This window comes from Piliocolobus tephrosceles, chromosome 4, assembly GCF_002776525.5.
Source record: "Piliocolobus tephrosceles isolate RC106 chromosome 4, ASM277652v3, whole genome shotgun sequence".
NCBI lineage: Eukaryota > Metazoa > Chordata > Mammalia > Primates > Cercopithecidae > Piliocolobus > Piliocolobus tephrosceles.
Window position 1 is genome coordinate 98,787,068 of NC_045437.1, and position 23,834 is coordinate 98,810,901.

Here is a 23,834-nt window from a genome sequence, read left to right on the forward strand (position 1 = left end):
AAAAACAGATCATAAAGCAAATTGCCACTCCAGTCTGGAGAGACATGCATATCCAAAAAGATGCACATCCAACAAACATCTGTGAATAGAAGCCACTGAAGCCATAAACTAGTAGGAATATTTAATGAAAAATGTGACAAGTGTTCATAAGCTTAATGAGGACTTTCACGAGAATAAATATTTCTGATGGCTAAATTCTTATGGAGAGAGGATGGTGGTGCTCACACTACATTCCTCCCAAGATTCCTTCAAGTTTTCATAGTGAAAGCCTAAGAAAGAGCCCTGCTGGCCCCAAGCACATTAGAACAAGAATAACCATTTTGAAACACAGGAAGAGACTTATCTATAGCAAAAGGACTTCACCAGAACACAATTCTGAAAACGTATCCCAACTAGGGAAAGGGAATACCTTCCTATTTCAGCTTCCTCCTGCCTTCTTGTCTTACAATGGGGGAAAAATAACACATAGTAAATTGAGAACAGAGACTCAAAAGAAATAGATTTGGAATAGCACAGGAAAACAAAAACCAGAGGAGTAACAGAAACACTAGTGAAGCTATAATACCAAAACACAGGCTCACTAAATTAGACTAGTGTAGAATGTTCAACCTCACCCATATCAAACCATCCCACCAACAAACACCTGTATAATAACATGATATATAGAATAGTATAGTATATTCAACCTCACCCATATCAAACCACTCCAACAACACCACTAGTATGATAACATGATACGTTAGCATTATATATGTTACTATCATACTGACATATCATGTTAATGAGAGAAAAATCTGAAAGTGGGATATATGTGAACTTGGTACTATGTTCCAAACCTTTATATAATTCCAAAACTACTCTAAAATAAAAGTTTATTGTAATTAAATTGACATTACAAAAAAGAATGAAGCAAACACACTAAGTTTATTTGATGCATAAACATAGCAACTTAGAATCCCCCAGGGACAAATACTATTCATTATCATTCCATAGATATGCTAAAACCTGCTAAGTTATTGATGGCTATTAGTTTTCCAGAAATTTTACCTCATCCTTCACCACGTTTCAGTGATTATAGAACTTAATGCTGGTCAAGCTCAGCTTCACCACTCACTAGATGCACAACCTCAGGCAAGCCACTGAATGCCTTCATCTTTCCCTCTGTCTGTTATGAGTTGTGCAACATAGCATTAGTAAAACTTTCCTGTATATCTACCCTTCTCTAACCTTGAAGTCGCTCTGGGAATTTTAGCCTTGTGTTTTGCTGCATTGTTTGTCTCTCTAGTCACATTACAGAAACTAACAAGTTTATTTTATTTCTCTTGGTCAAATACCTAAAAGCATAATTGCTGGATTGTATGTTAAGTGTATGTTTAACTTATTAGGAAACTGCCAAACTGATTTCCAAATTGTTTGTAGCATTTACATTCCCACCAGCACTGTATGAGTGTTTCAGCTGTTCCACATTCTTGTCAACACTTAATATGGTCAGTATGTTTAATTGTAGCCATTCTTTTTTTTTTGAGACGGAGTCTTGCTCTGTTGCCCAGGCTGGAGTGAAGAGGCGTGATCTCGGCTCACTGCAAACTCCGCCTCTCGGGTTCACGCCATTCTCCTGCCTCAGCCTCCCAAGTAGCTGGGGCTACAGGTGCCCACCACCATGCCCAGCTAATTTTTTGTATTTTTAGTAGAGACGGGGTTTCACCATGTTAGCCAGGATGGTCTCGATCTCCTGACCTCGTGATCTGCCCGCCTCGGCCTCCTAAAGTGCTGGGATTACAGGCGTGAGCCACTACACCTGGCCTAATAGTAGCCATTCTTATTGGTGTGTGTGTGTCACTGCATGTCCCTATTGATCAATGCCATTAAGCGTTCTATTATATTAAATCAGCCTTTCTTTCCCAAGATAAATCTCATTAGCTACCATGGATTATTTAGTTTTTATATTTTGCTGAACTTGATTTTTTTAATTGTTAAAATTTTTTCATCTATGTTCATGGTAAATATTATTCTGTAGTTTTCCTTTCCTGTAATGTCTTTATCAGGTTTTGGTATCAGGGTAATGCTGCCTTAATGTAATGATATGAGAAATATCTCTCTTGAGGTAAGAGTTTAAGAAGGGTTAAATCAACAAATCCCATCAGAATGTTAAAACCATACAATCACAAATACATCTATTCAAGAAGAAAAACATTTCCAATTATCTTCAGTAGAAGGTCAAATCCAAGGAAATATTCTGTCAGTTACATCACTACATTACGATATTATAACATTTATCCAGTAATTTAACTTTTTAATGTAATAATTATGCTTTGTTTTTATTAACCAATTACGTACAAACTGGTAAGTGTACCATCACACTGTTACAGAACCAGAGAGATTTTTATAACATTCCTAGGCATTTGAAGTGAAGGTCCCCATTATTGGTTAATCCAAGGTGAGCTCTATTTTGAGCGTTGCAAAATACCCAGATATGAGCCAAAGAAAAACTCTGAAGTTAATTATTTTTTCTTGGTTAAGTTTTCATTCAATACATTAAACTTCAACTTCCAATAGGAAAGAAATAACTTCTCCGCATGTGAATCTCTAAAAGTATCCTGCAAAATGTCTTGAAAGAAGGTTCTGCTAAATACATGTGTGTTCAAACAGTGATTGACGTCCTGCTAGAAACACTTGTTAAAAGGTTTGTTTGAGGAATGTACACATTTTATTATGTTGCCCTCTCCCTAATCCATGTGCCCAAGAAGATGCCTCCTATTCTAATTAGTCTTCCCACAGAATGTTCTATACTCTGTACTTCCTGTCTTTATACCATCTACATACAAATATTTTCTCCACTGGATACTGTTTTTAAAAGGAACTTAAATTTCACTGTAAGTTAGTAATACTTGTTAACAGGTGATATGGTTTCATTGTGTTCCCACTCAGATCTCATCTTCAGTTGTAGTTCCCATAATACCCATGTGTCATGGGAGGTACCCAATGAGATTTAATTGAATCATAGAGGTGGTTACCCTCACACTCTTCTCATAACAGTGAGTGAGTTCTCATGAGATGTGATGGTTTTATAAGTGGCTTTTCCCCTTTGCTCAGCACTCTTCTCTACTGCCACCATGTGAAGAAGGATGTGTTTACTTCCCCTTATGCCATGATTGTAAGTTTCCTGAGACTTCCCCAGCCATGCCGAACTGTGAGTCAATTAAACCTCTTTCCTTTATAAATTGCCCAGTATTAGGCAGTTGTTTTGTTTTGTTTTGAGACGGAGTCTCACTCTGTCACCCAGACTGAAGTGCAGTGGCATGATCTTGGCTCACTGCAGCCTCCATCTCTTGGGTTGAAACGATTCTCCTGCCTCAGCCTCCCGACTAGTAGGGATTACAGGCCTGGGCCACCATGCCCAGCTAATTTTTGTATCTTTAGTGGAGAAGGGGTTTCACTGGCCAGGCTGGTCTCGAACTCCTCTCAGGCAATTCTTTATAGCAGCATGAGAACAAACTAATACAACAGGTAAGCTTTTTCTACCCAAAAAAACTTCATGAACTTCTACAAATAGTGTTACATCAGCAATAGTTACACAGGAGATATTTGGATCATTCATATCTTTCTAAATCTAATGAAATCATGTGATTTACTTATATTTACTTATAAACTAATTAACTTATTTACTTTTTCCTTTATTCAACAATTTAATGTTTACAGTGTTGACCATCTATGCCAATTATTCAACAATTGAATGCTACTGTGTAGACTCTGGTGATACCACTTGCTTCTTCATCAGTAAGAAAATAATGAAATTAACTTTCCACCAGGAGCCTAAAATTAATGGGTAGAGATAGATAATAAATAGGTAAACACATAAAATCCAATATATCCATAATGTGATAAATACTATAATTAAATAAACAGAGCTATAGGATAATTAGAAAGCTAGAATGTGCTAATTTCAGACAGTGGTAAAGAAAGTTGATATCTGGGAATATGACATTTGAGCCAAAACAAAAAGTTAGCTACGCCAATGTCTTTTCATGAGTTCTCCTTCCTTTTGATTTATTGTAAATTTGTCTTTAGGAAATTTCTTCTCTTCACTCATTTATTTAAACATTTGCTATATAGTGCTTTATACAGAATACTAGTCTGAGGTGCATAACAGAAGATAAAAATTTAACCATATGTTAAATGTTACTTTTTAAAAATAAATTATTGACACTGTGTAACATGTGAGCCACGAGCCATTTATATCACTGTCTCAATTGCTGGTCTTGTCAATATTCCATCTCCTGTTGAGAAACAAACAACAGATGGGGTACCCTATTGCCTGAGCGAAACATACATCTGATTTCCTATCCACTGATACCTTCTTTTCAGACTTCTCTTCATTAACACATTATTGCTTCAAATCATTAGCGCACTTTTGTAGGTTTTAGCGGGTGCTCTCAATTTATGATCTCTCTCAGAATCTTCTAAGATTCTCCTTAAGAAAGAAAATTTTCAAAACTTACCCCACAAGTCGGGCGCGGTGGCTCAAGCCTGTAATCCCAGCACTTTGGGAGGCCGAGACGGGTGGATCACGAGGTCAGGAGACTGTAGACCATCCTGGCTAAAACGGTGAAACCCCGTCTCTACTAAAAAATACAAAAAATTAGCCGGGCGAGATGGCGGGTGCCTGTAGTCCCAGCTACTCGGGAGGCTGAGGCAGGAGAATGGCGTGAACCCGGGAGGCGGAGCTTGCAGTGAGCTGAGATCCGGCCACTGCACTCCAGCCCGGGCGACAGAGCGAGACTCCATCTCAAAAAAAAAAAAAAAAAAAACTCACCCCCCCCCCCCAAAATCTAATACAATAGATTTCTAGCGCATTCCAAGAAAATCTGGTTTTAACAATCACCAGAGATGATTCCAATGTAGAGGGTACTCAAAATGCATTGATAAAAATGGGTCATGTCATTTTTCACATGATTATGTCATACTCTCTTGCTGTTTTGGCATGGCAGAAACCAACAATTTATTTACTTATTTATTTGTCTATTATTTTATTTCAAAAGTTTGGGAGAAACAGTTGGTTTTGGGTTACAAAGATGTGTTCCTTAGTGTTGATTTCTGAGATTTCGGTGCACCTGTCACCTGAGCAGTGTACAGTGTACCCAATGTGTAGTCTTTTATCCCTCACCCCCACTCCCATCTTTCCCCCTGCATCCCAAAAGTCCATCATATCATTCTCATGGCTTTACAGCCTCATAACTTAGCTCCGACTTGTAAGTGAGCACATGCGATATTTAGTTTTCCATTCCTGAGTTACTTCGCTTAGAATAATGGTCTCCAACTCCTTCCAAGTTGCTGCAAATGCCATTATTTTATTCCTTTTCTATGGCTGATTAGTATTCCATGGCATATACATACCACATTTTCTTTTTCCAGTGTTTGTTTGATGGGCATTTAGGCTGGTTCCATAATTTTGCAATTGCAAATTGTGCTACTGTAAACATGGGTGGGCAACTGTCTTTTTCATATAAATACTTATTTTCCTTTGTGGATCTTCTTGTGGAATTGTTGGATCAAATGGTAGTTCTACTTTTAGTTCTTTAAGGAATCTCCACACTATTTTCCATAGTGATTGTACTAGTTTATATATTTCCACCAGCAGTATAAAAATATTGCCTTTTCACCACATCCATGCCAACATCTATTTTTTTTTAAATTATGGCTTTAGGCAAAAGAAATAATAAGCAGAGTAAACAGACAACCCACAGAGTGGGATAAAATATTTGCAAACTATACATCTGACAAAGGACTAATATCTAGATTCTACAAGGAATAATTTGTTCGTCAAAAATAAAAAATAAAAATTATTTCAATAGCTTTAGGGGTACAACTGGTTTTTGGTTACATGGATGAATTGTACACTGGTGAAGTCTGAAATTTTACTGCACCTGTCACCTAAGTAAAGATACCAACAGTTTAAAGACTTCTATAGAAAGTAACTCTGTATGTAGAACTTTTCAAGGTAAAGAGAAGGATAATGGTTGGCAGAAGGGACATCTAACAAGATTGCATGTTTGGCAGAAGGCACAGCAAGTACAAAAGGAGTTATTATCTATGAAAACAATACAAAAGAAATGTGAAGAACTACAGAAGAATATAAAGAAAGTGGAATTAATAAATCTTGAAAGCCACACAGAAATGAATATGGCAGAATGTGGACAATTAGAACAGCATAAATCGGAGACTAAAGAAAGAGCAAGACAAGAGATAGTAGAAAAATTAAATGAAGTCAATGTATTTTTGCGGAACTAATGAGAGAGAGACTAGCAGAGGTCAGTACCAAACTTCTTATGGAGAAAGAGCAGACCATATCTTTATTTACTAATCATACTACAAGGCCAGTCCTAGAGTCACCTTATGTTGAAAATCTTAATAATAGTTTAGGGCTCTACAGAAAACATATTCCAAGAGAAAACTTAATGATCCCTACCTCAGGCCCACAGACTTCAAATAACAGAATAAAGAACTATTTGTTGAAGATACAGCAAGAGTTGCAAGAAAGTAGAACTAGAGAACTAAAAAAGATACTGCTGGATTTGAATCTGGATCCTATGTAGCTTCTCCTCTAGGGTCTACTGATGAGTCAGATTTCAATCAAGATCTAGATTGGAAAGTATCATGAGAATATGTAGAGATTTTTTAAAAACCGTATGATCTGAAAGATAATAACATTTTACCGCGCTGTTTTTTTTAAAAATAAAGTTCCTCTAAACTTTGACGGTTTTATTTTATTACCATAACTATTAAGGCCATGCCTCATTCCCAAGTACTTGGAGGGAGCACGAACATACAAATTTACAGAGCGCATTTCCTACATGAGCACCTGAAACCCTCTTAGCTGAACAAACACACTCCAGGTCTGGGCATGTCTGAGTATTAGACAATATCAGATTCCTCACTTATTTCTCTTCTTTAGACTTTGCCTTCTCAAATATACATTATTAATTCCTATTAATAAAAGAGATTTTTCTGACTACTGTGGCCTAAAGTACATTTCATGCAATTCCAATAACTCTAAAAGATAAAAAATAATAATAATAAGTTAAATTATATTAGAATTAGATGGTGCTTTCAATCATTTAGTTTATTCCAAACATTTCTAAAAACCCGGGAGATTAAATAAATTGCTTCATGTAACCCATTTAATTAGTGGTCCATCTAGATTATCTTCTAATCCATGAAATGATGCTCTCTTGAGCAAGCCATATTTACTAATAAGAGATCACATTTAGTAAGAACAAGGTATTTCATGTTTTTGCTTTTTTTTTTCTTTTTATGACAAAATTGATTTCAGAATCAATGTGTAAACTGCTGCAGACCATGGCCAAAACTTCCTCTGTATTCCCCTCAGAAGTGACTGACACATGGCGGTTACTCCAAAATGATATATACCACATTCTTTTTTCTCATTATTTTTTCTTAATAGCTACCCATATAGAAACCCACGGTATAAACCCATGTGTGTTACAGAAAAACAAAACAAAACAAAACAAAAATTATTTGGGAAAAGGATAAAAAGGAGGGAGAGACAGAAAAATGGGCACAAGGAAAAGCAACCAGACCAAGCTAAGCAGGTTGCTTGGTAACACCAGGTTCAAAGTTTTTGTTCTTTTAAAAAGCCTCACATTTCTGATAGGATACCGAGCACCATCTAGTGGTTGTATTTCAAATTCAAACAATCCACACTTTTAGGCTCAATTTCAAACAAAACTAAAATGTAGTACTTTTGTTTGTTGGTTTTTGTTGTTGTTTTGGTAAGATGCAACTCTCCAGTTCTGAAATACATAGAGACTCAGTGAAAGAGACAGAAATTGTTTTGTGTGCATGTGCAAAATGTAGACTTGGAAGATTTGTGATTATAATTTACTGAAGGATCTTTTAGAAAATACTATTTATCGCAAAAGACCCATCATATGAGATTTGCTTAAAACTTTTGAATAATATGTGCATCATATCTAAAATTACAAGTTTCTTCTGTCAAATATATAAAAGTATAAGTGTATGGCACACTCAGAGCTCTATTCAAATAAAGTACCCATTTTGATTAATTTGCATTGATTAATTTGTATTACAGAGAGAAACAAAGAGAGAGGAAGGAAGGGAAGAAGGGAAAGAAAGAAGAAAGATAGAGAAAGACCCCTTATTTTGTAGAAATTTGGTGCATTTGCAAGGGAGATGGAGGTTCAACTTTATAAATACTTTTCTCTTAATACCAATAATATTGAGCTTGCCTTGGGTATTAGCTATCCAAACATAGGTATAAATGAAAAACCATACTTAAAGTAAAACTTATTGTATTCCAAAGATATACTCACAACAAAAACTTGGCCAAGATTATTCATTTTACACATTTCATTCAAGCATAATAATACCTTGTTTTTGAAGCCTGTGTAAGTTATGTATATTCCAATATTGTAAAACTCTCTTAAATCTCTTAAATCTTAAAACTCTCTAAAGCTTTTGGGTGAAGATTTTCAGATTTTATATTTTAGTTTTAATATTTTGAGAATCTTTTTATATCACATATGTAGGAGCCAGACTGGAGAAATACTAAGAACTGGAAGAAAAGAGGTCTGCAAAGATGATTTACATAAACATCAAGACATCAAGATCTCAAATAAAGTAATAAGCTTTCGGCAATTTTCCAGGATATTTTCTCTCCTTGTACTGTTCATTTCACCATCCTTGTCCAAGAGAAGTCTTTTTCATCCCACAAGACTTAGAGTCACTCGCAAAAAAAAAAAAAAAAAAAAAAAATCTTCCAGCCTTCCATCATTTTTTCCGTGTTCCCATTAGTGATTATGAATGCCTTTGTTTCTCAAGGATCCCCAATACTATCTTCTGAGAGACTCTGGAAAGTACTAGAGATTTGTATTCAGTTGGTCAAGATTAAGCCTAGATATTGGTATTTTTAAAATTTCTCCAGAGACCCCAAAGCTTGGACAAAATTAAAAATACCTGCTTTATGTTACCCCTTTCACGTTACATTGCAATCATGAGTTTATGTGTTTGTCTGTGTCCACTTAATTGTAAACCTTTTCAGGGAAGAAGAGTTATCTTATTTGGCATTTTTACCTTTAGCCCTTAAAGATTGTTGGCATATATTAGGTACCCAGAAAATATGAATAATATTAATATAATGTAACAATCCTGACAGGACCTTATATTAATATAGGAGATAAATATTTTGGAATCCTGAACCCTGGGGTTGAGACAGTCTAGTATAGGGTTGTTGTGGTTTGGCTCTGTGTCCCCACCCAAATCTCATCTTGCAACTCCCATGATTCCCACATGTTGTGGGAGGGACCCTGTGGGAGATAATTGAATCATGGGGGTAGGTCTTTCCCCCTGCTGTTCTTGTGATAGTGAATAAGTCTCAGGACATCTGATGGCTTTACAAACAAGAGTTTGCCTGTGCAACCTCTCTCTTTCCCTGCCACCACTCACATGAGATGTGACTTTCTCCTCCTTGCCTTCTGCCATGACTGTGAGGCTTCCTCAGCCACATGGAACTGTGAGTTCTCCATTAAACCTCTTTCCTTTGTAAATTGCCCAGTCTCAGATATGTCTTTATCAGCAGCGTGAAAACGAACTAATACAAGGGTGTTGTTACAAAAATGTGGAGGGAGCTATAAGCTCAGGAATCCTGAAAGTGATACTGGTTAGCTGAGATAAAGGCTGAAAATACTGGTGAAAGCTGAATAAAAAATAGAATTAGGGAGTAATTTCTTACACTTTTAAATACCAAATACAAAGAAGGGAAGGACATTAAGATGTTAAGCTGCCACTTTACCCCACCTGATATTAATTTGTGCTAAGGGATGCCTGGTACCTGATCATGTACCTGGCTTCTCAGTTCTTTCATCATAGAGGCCTTAAGAGGCAGAGAAAAAAAAAAAAAACTAAATGAGAACTATAAGTCCAACAGCCACCCCCTTCTACCTAGCATCAGCACGTGGGACACCAAATATAAGGAACAAAGTATTCAGAATAAGACATTTTTAATAACACTTCACTAAAAGGGAACATGAACCTGAAATCTGAAACTTCCTCATGTTACTAAGATGCTTGGTCATTGATATTTACATGGGCATAGCTAAATTATCCTACTGCTGAGGCTCGGTGCAATCAGGTTAACAATATTTTTATATTTCTTTTTAAAGTGAGAATTCTCCTAAACTATATTAAATCTGTTTCCATCTTATCAAATCTTCTTTTATCAAAAAAGATATTAATACTAACTCTTTTAATACTTCGTAGTGTTCACTTGTGGTTACCCAACTTGTTTACCCTAATATATTTTCAGCTTCTTTAGAACAAGGTCTGTGTTTATATTTATTTGATAAAATATGACCACATTCACCACTAACCTCCACATCCTTAAAGTAACTAACATTAAGAACTGTGTTCAAAGCATTTGTAAAATGATTAACAGGCATTCCTCATTGACTGTTCAGTGACATTCTCCTAAAATCACTAATTCAAAAATATAATCAAAGTAGTTATTTATGCTAATATATAGAGTGATAGTGCTGAAAAGACATTGGCTTCAAGATTCAGAATCCTGGAAAATTAGCCCCAGCTTGAAAAGACTGGGAAGAAAGTAGTATCTTCAAGCAAATGACTTTAAAATTATGGCCATTCTATCCTTTCATTTACTCAAGAAATAGAATTGAGAGCTTGTGAATAAAGATCAAGTGAAGTGAAAGAAGTAAAAACCTTTTGTAAAACTTATAAAATGCTATGAAATTTCCAGTGAAATTTGAAAGACCATTGAAGATGAAGATGTTTCTTAAGACTTTTATTGATCTATTGAATCTGGTTTTTCAGAGCATTAGAATTACATATTCATATTCTATGCAACCATTTTAGAAAAAAACTAACATAGATAAAAAACGGCTTCCATCATTAGCCAGTCATCCATAGGAATGTTAATAATAATTTTACATTTAATAATAATGTTATAATAATAACGCTAACATTACCTGAGCTCTTAATATTTACCATGTTGTGCTAAGTTCTATGTGGTCATCATATAAAACTAGTAACATTTCTGAAAGTTTAAGTACATTTTGTTAGCCTTTTTATAGAAGAGGAATTTCATTCTTCCCATAGTAAATAATTATTGAGAGGCTGCTATGTATCAGAACTTTTCAAGGTCTAAAGATTTTGCGTGGTTAAGCTGCACTTCTTTCTTTCCTAGAGCTCATTTTTTAGTAGGGGAAGGCTGAAGATATAAATAAACACGCGAGCCAAGAAAAAAAATAATAGAGACAAGTACTATACAACAAAAGTGTGTAATTAATAATTAGTAACCAATTGAACAGAGAGGAAGTCCTCTTTGAGAAAGTGGCTTTTAAACTAAGATGTGGCTGTCTAGACAATATAAAACCTGTAAAGATGAGGCAAAAGAGCATTCTGGGGGAGAAAAGGGTGTGAGAAGGCTGTGAAAAAGGATTGAATGTGGCACCTTTGAAGAAGAGGAGAAAGACGAGCATGGCTGCAGGGGAAAAAGGGAAAAGAGAAAGAAGAGGACAGAGATGTAGACAGAGACTGGTCATTTAAGAATTTATAATAACATTCAAAGAGTTGAATTTTATTCTAATCGTAAAGGTTGAAAGTAGTAGTATTGAGTGGATATAATATACGATTAATTTTTTTTTAGTTTACATTATACAGAAGCAAGGGTGCAAATATAGAGAGCAATTTAAACACTATTGTAGTAGACTAAGAGAAGTGTGATTAAGTTTAGGACCAGAGTGGTAGAGATGGAGATGAGCAGGTGTAGTCAGATTAAAGTTATGCTTTGGATTCAGAATCATTAAGACTGTAGATGGATGAGATATGAAGGGAGAGGCGAAGAAGACTAAATAAAGATAGTGCTGGAAATGCTGGCCTGAGAAACTGAAGAGATAGGTTTGCCTACCGATCTGTAAGGATCAGGAAGAGGGTGGGCTTAGGGGTTGGAAGTATACTCTAGAGCTGTGACTTGAACGCCTATTGTCTTATGCCAGGGTTCCAACTACCAGAAAAAGGGTCACTGAAGAGATGACGTTTTGTTCAATTTTTACATAACTTTTTACACATATTTATATTGTTTATGCCATTTTTCTTCTGTCTGCATCCAGCTAGTCATTAAAATTACTTAAAGTACACAAAATATTTTTTTCTGTATTCTAATGTCATTAACAAATCTGCACACATTTTACCAACACACACACAATAATGATAATAATAATAATTCAGAATTCTCAAGGGCTAAAACAAGAAGCATATTCAAATGCTTCCATAGTTGGAAAATTTTATGAAGGGTAGCATTTTTCTAAAAATACAACAAAACTAAAAGGGCAGAAGGATCATCTTATGTCCTCAGCAACATGCTTGATGCATAGCAAAGACACAACAACATTTTTTGAATTGTAGACACAATAGTTACTTGTGTTGGAAGGGTTTAATCATCATCATAATCATCAAACCTAATATTTAATGAAAATGTAACGTTATACTCCACTGCTTTTCAAAATACACAGCAGAGCCCTGGGTTCTGTGTGCATACTCAGAAGCTGAACTAGGGAAGGGGAGAGCTAGGTGGGCTACCACACGTGCCCAACTGTGTAAAAACTACTGAATTTCTACAAAGGGTTCATATGCACAATCAGCGCTTGGAAAGTACTGCTGTAAGCTAAGATGGTAAGTTTATTTAAATTACAAAATGCTTTGATTCAGGTTTGTTACTTGATTATCCTTATATTGTCATAATTTAAGTTGAGGATAAAACACTTAAACTGTTACTTAGCAAATGTTATGATTATTTATTGGACTCTACAACTTTTAATATTCCTGTATATTTTAGTGATATTCGCAGTTTATCCTTAAAAATCAATGACAGTAAAAGAAAATGTGTATGGGTGTATGAGAAAAGGGGAAACCAGAAATAGTATAGGAGCACCTTTCCTCTCTTCTTGAGCACATTTAGGGTATGGGTAATTTTCCACCAAAAAAATTACATACCATGGAGTTGCTGAAATTCCATTCCATCTTGGCACTACATGCCAGGGACTGAAGGCTTATGGTGAGTGACTTATCATTCCAGTCTATGATAACGTGTATAGACACTCACCCTTTCTCATCCCCAGTAGGAACAAACATATTCTTTTCCCTCTCTCGGCAGTACGAATTTGTATCTGGAAAAGGAGTAAACAACCTGTTCTTTTATGTATGGATGTGTTTCCTTTATTGTTTTTAATGTGTGTGAAAGGTGTTTGCGGAAGGAAAATACGTGAATATGTAAAAAGCACATTGTGCCTGTGCTAATGCTTTAAAAGTGAGATAAATATTTAGAGGTTTTTTTCTGAGTATAACAATATGAATTATATCTAACTATCACAAATAACATTTTGCTATTACCCATGTAATCAGGAAATGCTGTTACACAGTTTCTTAAATGATAAGGTCATTGAATTTTACTGCTTTTATCACCTATCCTATCAAATGGAAAAATTCCACTTGGCAAACTTAGATTCTTAGATAGAAATATAAAGGGAAAATAATTGTACCAAAAGCCATATTCAAAGGTATGACCCAGTTATGTCCAAGTAAATGGTCTTATTATTGCATTATTATTTAATATTTCTTATACTGAAATTGCTGATTTAACTTCAAATGTAAATTTTGAAGAGTGATGTAGAATTAAGTATAATTTAAGAAAATTAAAAATCAAATTCTAGCACTTATTTCCCATGAAAAGTTACATTAATTTTATCATGTTGTGGTATAATGATGCATTTATTCCATAGAAAAAAATGTCCAATTGCACAAAATGTATGAGTAATTATTAGATAAAACACAGTGTGTATTTCATTCTACCACAGTGACACCATTATATATTTTCATAGTTCTAAGACTTTCAGAAAGGATTCTGAATGGATGTGTTTCATTTATTGTTTTTAATATATGTGAAAGGTATTTGTGGAAGGAAAATTCCACATTCTTACTTTGTCTGCATAAAATTCTATGTGATCCAACTGAATATGTTGAGTATTTAATATGTGTTGGAACTAAAGGCATGTGCATGAATAAGAAAGAAAGTCTGGATAATTAAAGAGTTTGCTAATTATACTATGTTCCCAAAATTCAATTAAAGTATTGAGCCAGAATTCATTAGATAGCATGCCTTGTTGAGTATGGGCTGTGTTGGCTGACTCTCACATAAATGAGTTCATACAGATACCATTGCCTTCAAAGTAGGATTTAGGAATCCCAATATTGGTATTATTAATGAGAATTCTTATATCTCTGTAGGAAGCATGAAAATCTGACCATGCTAAAAGAAATTCTTATTAAACTTAAAAATTTGATGAAGGCATACAAATGCCTTTTTTATAATTGCTAAACAAAAATTTTGAAAATCTCTGCTGTTCTGTGTAAATGAGTAGAAAACTCAGGGGACCATGCCATACTCTTTCCAGAGATTTCTTAACTCAAATTTACCATCATTAGAATGGTAACATTGTATATTCAGATATAACTGAATCTAGTTACTACCACTAGAGAACAATGATAATTTAATGACAGTGAAGTATATAAACTTGTTATTAATAAAATGTCCCAGCCTCTGTTACTAATACTGTGAAAAAAATCATTAAAGTTTTAAACCATGCATTAGAAATTTAAAAGAATTTAATATATTATTTGTTCTATCTTTTAAATGACCCATATTTAGAATATTGGTATGTACTTTATTTCAGCTTCTTTTATCTATAACAACTTATACAAAAAGCATTCTAATTTATGTGTTTCTTTTAGAGATCATACTGTTACCTAGGCTAGAGTGCAGCAGTATGATTATGGCTCACTGCAGCCTCAATCTCCCAGGCTCAAGTGATCCTCCCACCTCAGCTTCCCAGAGTAACCTGGGACTGCACACACCACCATACCTGTCTAAATTTTTTTTCTCATTATGTTGCTCAGACTGGTCTCAAACTCCTGAACTCAAGCAAGCCTCCTGCCTCGGCCTCCCAAAGTGCTGAGAATACAGGCATGAGCCACCATACCTGGCCAAAAAAAAAAAAAAAAATCCTTCCAATTTAGAATAGATAAAATAATAACCACAGAAAATTATACTCTCTTTATCCAGTTTTAGGTAATGCATGACCAGCTTTCTGATTATAGACAAACCTCAGCATCATCTTTGAATTCTCCCTTATCAACTCTTTATTTGTCTGCTCAGATACCTCACTGTATTTTGTTGTGCCTCTGACACACTCTTTGTTTCCTCCGGGTTTCCTTCACTGATTTGTTTATCTCCATCTCTAAACAGAGATATCCTGGGAATTATTCTTGGGTACTTCTGTGTCTACATGTACTATGTAGGTAATCATATATGGTTCTTTGGCTTTAAATATTAATTATTTCTGATGATGTCAAATTTATTTCTCTGACTTTTTCTTAACTCCATTTCCATATACACTTTAGCCTGCTTGATATCTACACCTACACGACCAATAGATATCTCAAATTTGCCACGTCCAAAATGAAACAATTACCCCACACTCGCCTCTCTTACGAATCTTTGTCTTACTTTCCTTCTTACCTCAGTAAATGATACCACCAATTTTCTAGATATTCAGAACAAGAAATTTGTAATCGTTTTCTTATTTTGGTTTTTTTTTTTCATATTTACATCTAATTTAATGCAGATCATATTATAAAAACATATCCAGAATCCAACTACTCTCCACTATTTTCCACTGCAACCACCCTAGTCCAAGATACCATTACCTTTACTTGGAGTATTTTAAAATGCTTGAAAATGCTCTCCCTATTTCCACTCTTACTCTTCCATAACCCACTTTCCACAAAAAAAATCTGAATAATTCCTCCTCATAAAATATCTCAGAGTGTCCTTCTGCTCCAAACTTGCCAATGGCTTCCCACTTTACCCAGAGTAAATCCTAAGTTTTGTGTGACGATTAGACAGTTTTTGTTTTAGAATTATATACATTTTCTCAGCACATTATTTTTTCACCTTTTTTGGACTGCAAGCTCATTGACATGATAGGAAGGCTTTAATTTCTATTTTATAATTGAATGGAAACTGTATTCAATGAGTTGCACTTCTTCATCTTTATCTCCTTCATCTTCCTGAAATGAGAGACATTTTTTGCCGTCATACGCATTTTTTTGAGGGTGTAGATAATAAGAATTTGTCCAGCACTGTCTTTCAAGCCTTAGGCTATTCAGTATCAATATATAGCCACAACTTGAATTACTCTGTTAGAAAATGTAGCTCCATCAGAAAATGTAGCTCCATCCCAAGGAAAATACCATAATGGAGGTTTCACAGGATACAATTTATTTGAGGCTGAGAAAGCTACAGCATTTCAAGTATAGATAAATCTTCTCTCGGCAGAAACAAGAAGAACTATTTCAAGGTCAATGTTAAGCAAATGTTCTACATAGCTAGAAGTTTTGATATAATTAGCTATAACTCTACTTAAGCTACATTTATTATAATCAAAGTTATTTTTCAAGGCATGTCATGGAGAAAAAAGATCAAATTAAATTTTCCTCATGAGAATATTTTGTATGCATACTAATTCTTTCCATTTATTTTATACCTATGTTTTTTAGTACTATTTCCCTTAGTGTGTGATCTATACACACAAAATAAGTTCAAAAATAATTGAATACACAATACTCTTTGAAATGGATTATTGTTAAATTTTGAATAGATAATATACAAATTATCTAGCAAACCATGCTTTTATCAAAGACTAAAACAAAGTACTAGATTCTTTTTTGTATTTTTAACTAAATGAGTTATTTGAGAGACTGTGATGGTTTATGATCTCTCGTGTGTGTGTGTGTATGTCCTCTGTTCATAGGAACGCTAGAAAAATTTTAATTTTAGCAATTGTAAAATCAATTAATTCTATTAAGATAATGTACACGTAAGGAAATATGAAGGGATAGTAGAGAGTTAGATGTATTAGAGTGAAATTTTCAAATGCAAAATAAGATGCCGTAATTGAAATGCCTTACAGAGAAGAAAATTTTAGTTTTTATTATAAGTTAAAAGTTCTGTTATAACTAAGATTTTTTACTTTTTTTTTTTTTTTTTTGTCACAGACCAACTTACCTCACAGGAAAATATGTTTGCTATGTAACTCTAACCCTATATTGTATTATGTCAGCAACCGCAGAAAAAAAAGAGAGACTCACCTTTCAAAAGGTGTCTATAAAATCAGGACCTATGGGAAGCTGACCAGAAGTAAGTCAGGACCCTTTACTGAAACAATCACTCCGCCTAGGTGATGGCAAAATAAGTTCAAAAATAATTGAATAGCTCAGTTCTAGTTACAGTCAGACTCTGCCATTAACACTAGACCCAGAGTGAGAAGAATGATTCCCTCACAAAGAAATCAAGATTTCTTGATTTCTTGATTTCTTTGTGTGACAAAGGAGACACAGCAATCAAGTAGGCAGAAGCAACATATGTTAATTCCATCAAAAACTACCACATTCGGCCAGGCGCAGTGGCTCACACCTGTAATCCCAGTACTTTGGGAGGCCAAGGCGGGTGGATCATGAGGTCAGGAGTTCGATATCAGCTTGGCCAATATGGTAAAACCCGGTCTCTACTAAAAATACAAAATTAGCTGGATGCAGTGGCAGGCACCTGTAATCTCAGCTACTCAGGAGGCTGAGGCGGGAGAATCACTTGATCCGAGGAGGTGGAGGTTGCAATGAGCCAAGATTGTGCCATCTAGCCTGGATGACAGAGCAAGTCTCTGCCTCAAAACAAAACAAAACAAACAAACAACAACAACAAAACCTGCCACATTCAATTCATATACAATTAGAGAAAAGGAGAAAAGGTGACTTTACAGGACAACTGCATAAGCAAGTGCAGGGTAAGCCTGATTAGAGTAGTTCACACTTTTCCATTTTGATCAGGGCTGCAAATGGCAACTTTGACTCCCTGAAGCATTCTTCCTGTTCTGTTGGAAAGAAGGTCTAATTTTTTTCCAAGCACCCGCTACTATTTATTACAGTAATAGAGGCCAATTTTTGAGGCAGAGTTAAAGGAAGAAAGAGAAAAAGATTTCCTTATGCTCTCATTTTCTTTGTCATGCATCATGTATGCTTATTTCGGGATGCAAAAACACAATGAAAGCATCACGTAATCTGCCATCCTATTTTAAAAGTTATTATCCTATTTTAAAAGTTATTATCAATATCCCTGTAAGTTGTGATTTCTTAAAATTATTTGCTCATTATGAAGATAGAGTTGGGCCTTTTTATATAAAGTTTGAAAGTACAGTTCACCCTTGAACAACGCAGTAGTTAGGAGAACTATTTTGCCCACTCAGACAAAAATCTGTATTTAACTTTTGACTCCACCAAAATTTAACTACTAACAGTCTACTGTTGGTTAGAAGCCTTACGGGTAACATAAGCAGTCAATCAACACATATTTTGTGTGTTATATGTATTATATACTGTATGCTTTAAATAAAATAAGCTAGATAAATGAAAATGTTATTAAGAAAGCCATAAGGAAGAAAGAATATAGTTACTATATGTTAAGTGGAAATGAATCATCATAAAGGTCATCTTGTTGTTTTCGTGTTGAGTAGGCTAAGGAGGAAGACGAAGAGGAAAGGTTGGTCTTGGTGTCTCAGGGTGGCAGACACAGAAAAGGCAGAGGAGGTGGAAGGGGAGGCAGGAGATCCAGGCACACTCAGTGTACCTTACAAAAATACATTGTAATCTCTGACTGTTTCGCTTTCACATTTCTCTATAAATGTTCTAAATGGTACCAATACTTCCACTCTTTGCTTTAGTTTTGGTGCCTATGTCTTAGAAGGCTCAGTGTCATAAAAGAAGTCAAAAGCAATTCTTGTATAATCAAAATCTTTCTCCAGATTTACCAATGTCAATTTATTTTCTGGTGTTGCATCTTCTATGTCTTTCCCTCACTGTCTGGCAGTGGTTTGGAAGCACTAATCTCCATCTGTTAATTCCTCTGGTGTCATGTTTATGAGCCCTTGAATTTCTCCAGGATCTGTATCTTGAAATCCTTCATGCCCCTCCTCCCTCTTTTTTCCATATCCATAATCTCTTTCATGATTTCCTTGATTAGCTTTGTTATAAATCCTGTGAAATTATGCACAAAACATATGGATATAGTTTTCTACAACAGGAATTTACTCAATTTAGTGTTTTAAGCTTCATGTTTTCACAGTCTTTTCCTACAACAATGATGGCATCTTCAATGATGTAATCTTTTCAGATTTTCATTATGTTGTTCTCTCTATTGGGATCTCTCCTATAGTGTTGACAATTCTTTCTATAGAATATCACGTGTAACGAGCCTTAAAGGTCCTTATGACTCTGACGTAGAGGCTGAATTAGACAGACTGTTTGAAGGCAAGGAGACCACTTTGACATCTTCGGTGCTGAACTCAAGGGGTTCTGGGTGGCCAGAGGCATTGTTCAATACCAAAGGAACACTAAAAAGCAGTCCTTTTTATGGGCAAGTTAATTCCTGACTTCAGGGACAAAGCATCAATGGAACCAACCCAGAAAAAGAGTTCTCTTGTGCAGGCGTTCTTGTTATGCCACAAAAACACTGGTAGCTGGTGTTTATCTTTTCCCTTCAAGGATCAAGGGCTAGCAGCTTTATAAACAAGGGCAGTCCTGATCATAAAACTGACTATATTTGCATAAAACAGTAGGGTTAACCTATTTCCTCCTGCCTTAAATCCTGTTTCTTTTTTCTCTTCCTTACTAATAAATGCTCTCTGTGGCTTTTTTTTTTTCTTTCTAGATAAGACACTTTTACCTGCATTAAAAACTTGCTCAGGAAGCTATAATTTCTCCTGAATGATTTTCTTAATAATGCCGGGGAACTTTTCTGCTATCTCTGGATCAACACAAACAACTTCTTCATCTATCTTGACATTTTTCTAAAATTATCAAACCATCCTTTGCTGTCATTAAATTCTCCAGCTTTAGAGCTTTCACCATTCTTTTGCTTTAAGTTTTTATTTAATAACTTTGCTTTTATTCAAATCATGTTGAAGTCTGTAGGTATGTGACTCTAATCATCTATGTATGAGCAGCTCATCTCTTCAGTAAATTGCATATTGCAATAAAAAACGACCTCTCAGGTTCTCATATATTTTTCATTGTTGTTAGTGTGATACCGTGGACCTTTGATAACACCATAAGACCCATACAAAGTGTCATTAGTGATCGTGGAAGTCTGTCAAGAAGCAGAGGAAAGTTATGTCATTACAAGAAAAATGCTGCTTGATATGCAGCTGTGTCGTGCAGCTGTAGTTCCCTGCCATTTCAGAGAGACAATTCACCTGTAAACAGGCTAAATGAACTTATGGTATTGACAAATACAGCTTTTTTCCTTGTGATTTTCTTCATAAAATTTTTCTCTAGCTTACTTTGTTGTAAGAATACAATATATAATTCATATAACACATACATATTAATTGACCATTTATGTTATCAGCAAGGCTTCTGGTGAACGGTAGGTTATTAGTAGTTAAGTTTTGGGAGAGTCAAAAGTTATACACAGATTTTCAACTGCATAGGGGGTTGGCACCCCAATCCCTGCATTATTCAAAAGTCATCTGTAATTAAATTTTAAAAATTAATATGCCAATTGCTGTAACTTTAGTATTTGAAGGTTCTAAATTTCAGAGTAATTTAAAAATAATATGAGTTCTTTTTAGTAAAATAATATTAGATTACATAAGAGTGTAAATCTACTGTCCAACTCCTTCAGCCTATTTCAAGAGCTATAAACTAATTCAAAACTTATTAAATGTGTGTGTAATTACTACATGACCAACATTTATAGTGGCTCTACGTGGTTACAGAAAAAGATAGACTGTGTTTCCCAAAGCTTTAACAAGTAGATCAGTTAGACAAATTGTACAGAGAAACCATTTGGAAAGAATACAGAGATGCACACAAAAAGGGTTACCCTAATTCAAATAGATGAACATCAGCATTTTGAAAGGATAAAAAAGATATTTTCTTATAAATTTTATTTATCCAAATCTTTCGCATTCATTCGCACTTTGTTTCCCTTCTGCTCTTCTCCAAGTCAGTGATTCTCAGAGTGTGGTCTATGAACTCCAGGTCATCTTGACACCCTTCCAGGAAGTCTACAGGTCAAAATCATTTTTTTTATTAATACAATTATATTATTTGTTTTTCTCATCATATAGGTATTTGTACTAATGGTGCAAACACAATGGTAGGTAAAATTGATGGCCTTTTAGAAGTGGCAACAAACTACACTGATAGTCATTTTATTCTTCACTGTCATGCACTCTCAGGAAAAATACAAAGCAGTTGCACTTAAGAATGTCGTTTATGACCAAACAAGCCTGGGCAACATACTAAGTTTCCATGTCTATAAAAAATGTTTTTTAAAAAAATGGCTAGGCCTCGTGTCACACACCTGTCACCCAGCTACTTAGGAGGCCGAGTACTCTCAGGAAAAATAAATAGCAGTTACACTTAAGAATGTCCTTCATGACCAGACAAGCCTGGCAAAATAGTGAGACTCCATCTCTACAAAAATGAATAAATAAATAAATAAGTAAATAAATAAATAAATAAATAAATAAAATGGCTAGGCCTGGTGGCACACACTAGCTACTTAGGAGTCTGAGGCAAAAGGATCCCTTGAGCTTAGGGGTTCAAGGCTACAGTAAGCCATGATCACACCAGTGCACTCCAGTCTGGGTGACAGAGTGAGCCTCTATGTCAGAAACAAAAAACAGAAATGTCCTTTATGAAACAAAAAGTTTACTTTTTGTTTAAAATTTAATTAAACCTTAGCAATGAATACATCTTCTGTGTGAGAAAATGGAAAGTACACAGAAACATTTCTTTTGTATATTGAAGTACAATGGTAATATGGAAGAAAACCATTGTGTGATTAAGTTTTGGGTTGCCTTTTTTTCATACAACAACATGTTTACCCGATAGAATGACTGATTTTTAGACAAATTATAGTTATTCAGACTTAGGTATTTGTCAGACACTTTTTCAAAGTTGAATGTTGTGAGTCTATACCTTAAACAACTGATGATATTTGTTGTCAATGATATTTGAGATTTCAATTGGAAATTAAAATTTTACTATTCACAATAGCAAAGATTTGGAATCAACCCAAATGTCCATCAGTGACAGTCTGGATTAAGGAAATGTGGCACATATACACCATGGAATACTACACAGCCATAAAAAAGGATGAGTTTGTGTCCTTTGTAGGGACATGGATGCATCTGGAAACCATCATTCTCAGCAAACTATCGCAAGAACAGAAAACCAAATACCGCATGTTCTCACTCACGGGTGGGAATTGAACAATGAGATCATTTGGACACAGGAAGGGGAACATCACACACCGGATCCTATTGTAGGAAGGGGTTGGGGGGAGGGATAGCATTAGGAGATATACCTAATGAAAATGACGCGTTAATGGGTGCAGCACACCAACATGGCACATGTATACATATGTAACAAACCTGCACGTTGTGCACATGTACCCTAGAACTTAAAGTATAATTTTTTTAAAAAATTAAAATTTTAGAAAAATAATTTTCATCACCATTAGCTTGACTGCTTCCAGTTCTTAAAGGCTTTTCTGATGAGAGCTGATATAACAAACAAAATTTTCTAAAATATTACATAATGATAGGTCTCAGTATTTGAAAAGTGAAAAATGCGGTGGCTTAGCACTTTCCAAATGACCAGTTAATTATGCTATAAAGTCATTCCTGGAAAAAAAGATCACTAAAGTGCAAGATGATCAAGGAATTTTAATGTAAGAGGATATCAAAAGTTATTGATGTGTTTTCAGATGTCATATTAAAATTAAACTTTAATGAACTCTCGCTTGTTAAGTTTTGGTATAATGTTAAAGAGGACTATTAAGAGTTATCTGAAAAGATAATTAAAATAATCCTTTGTCTTTCAGCTCAGATCCATGTGAAGCCAAGTTGTTTTCGTAGCCATCAGCCAAAAGAAGATTGATTGTTTTGGATGCAGAAGCAAATATAAAGATCCAGGCAAACATTGAAAAGATTTACAAAACTGTAAAACAATGTTACTCTTTTAACTGATTTTTTTAATGTGGAAAATATAATTACCTTTTCAGAAATGTAAAATATTTCTGTAGTAACTTTGTTATTGATATTTTAAGTTAATTAAAACTATTAATTGTTAAAATTTGTATTAATTTAATAATTACATATGGTGATACAATTAATTAGGCCATTAGCAATGATTTAAAAATACTTGTTTCTTCAATGTTAAAACAGGAAGAACTTAGTAATAATATAGAAAATATGAAGGAAAGAAAAAAAAGCAAAAGCTTTTTGCATTTTCAATAATCTTTAACAGTGTAAAGAGGTCCCTAGACCAAACAGCTTGAGAACAGCAACTCTAGGTCTGTATATTCATTATACACTAATTGGATGATTATAGCAAATGGTCTCCCTGACTTCATTCTCATCTCAGTCTATCCATGCTGTTATCAGACTGGAATTTCTAATTGGCACAACTGATACTGGTGAGTATAGACTCACCAGTAAGCAGGTTTGTAATAATGACTCTCCGTCCATGTAGGAAAAAAGCAGTCTGGGTCTGGTGCCCAACTATCTTCAAAATTCACTGTAACTTCTTTGAATCACAATTTGACAGAATAGCCGAGCAAATTCTATCTTTGTATTGCCCTTGTGCCTGTTTATCTTAAA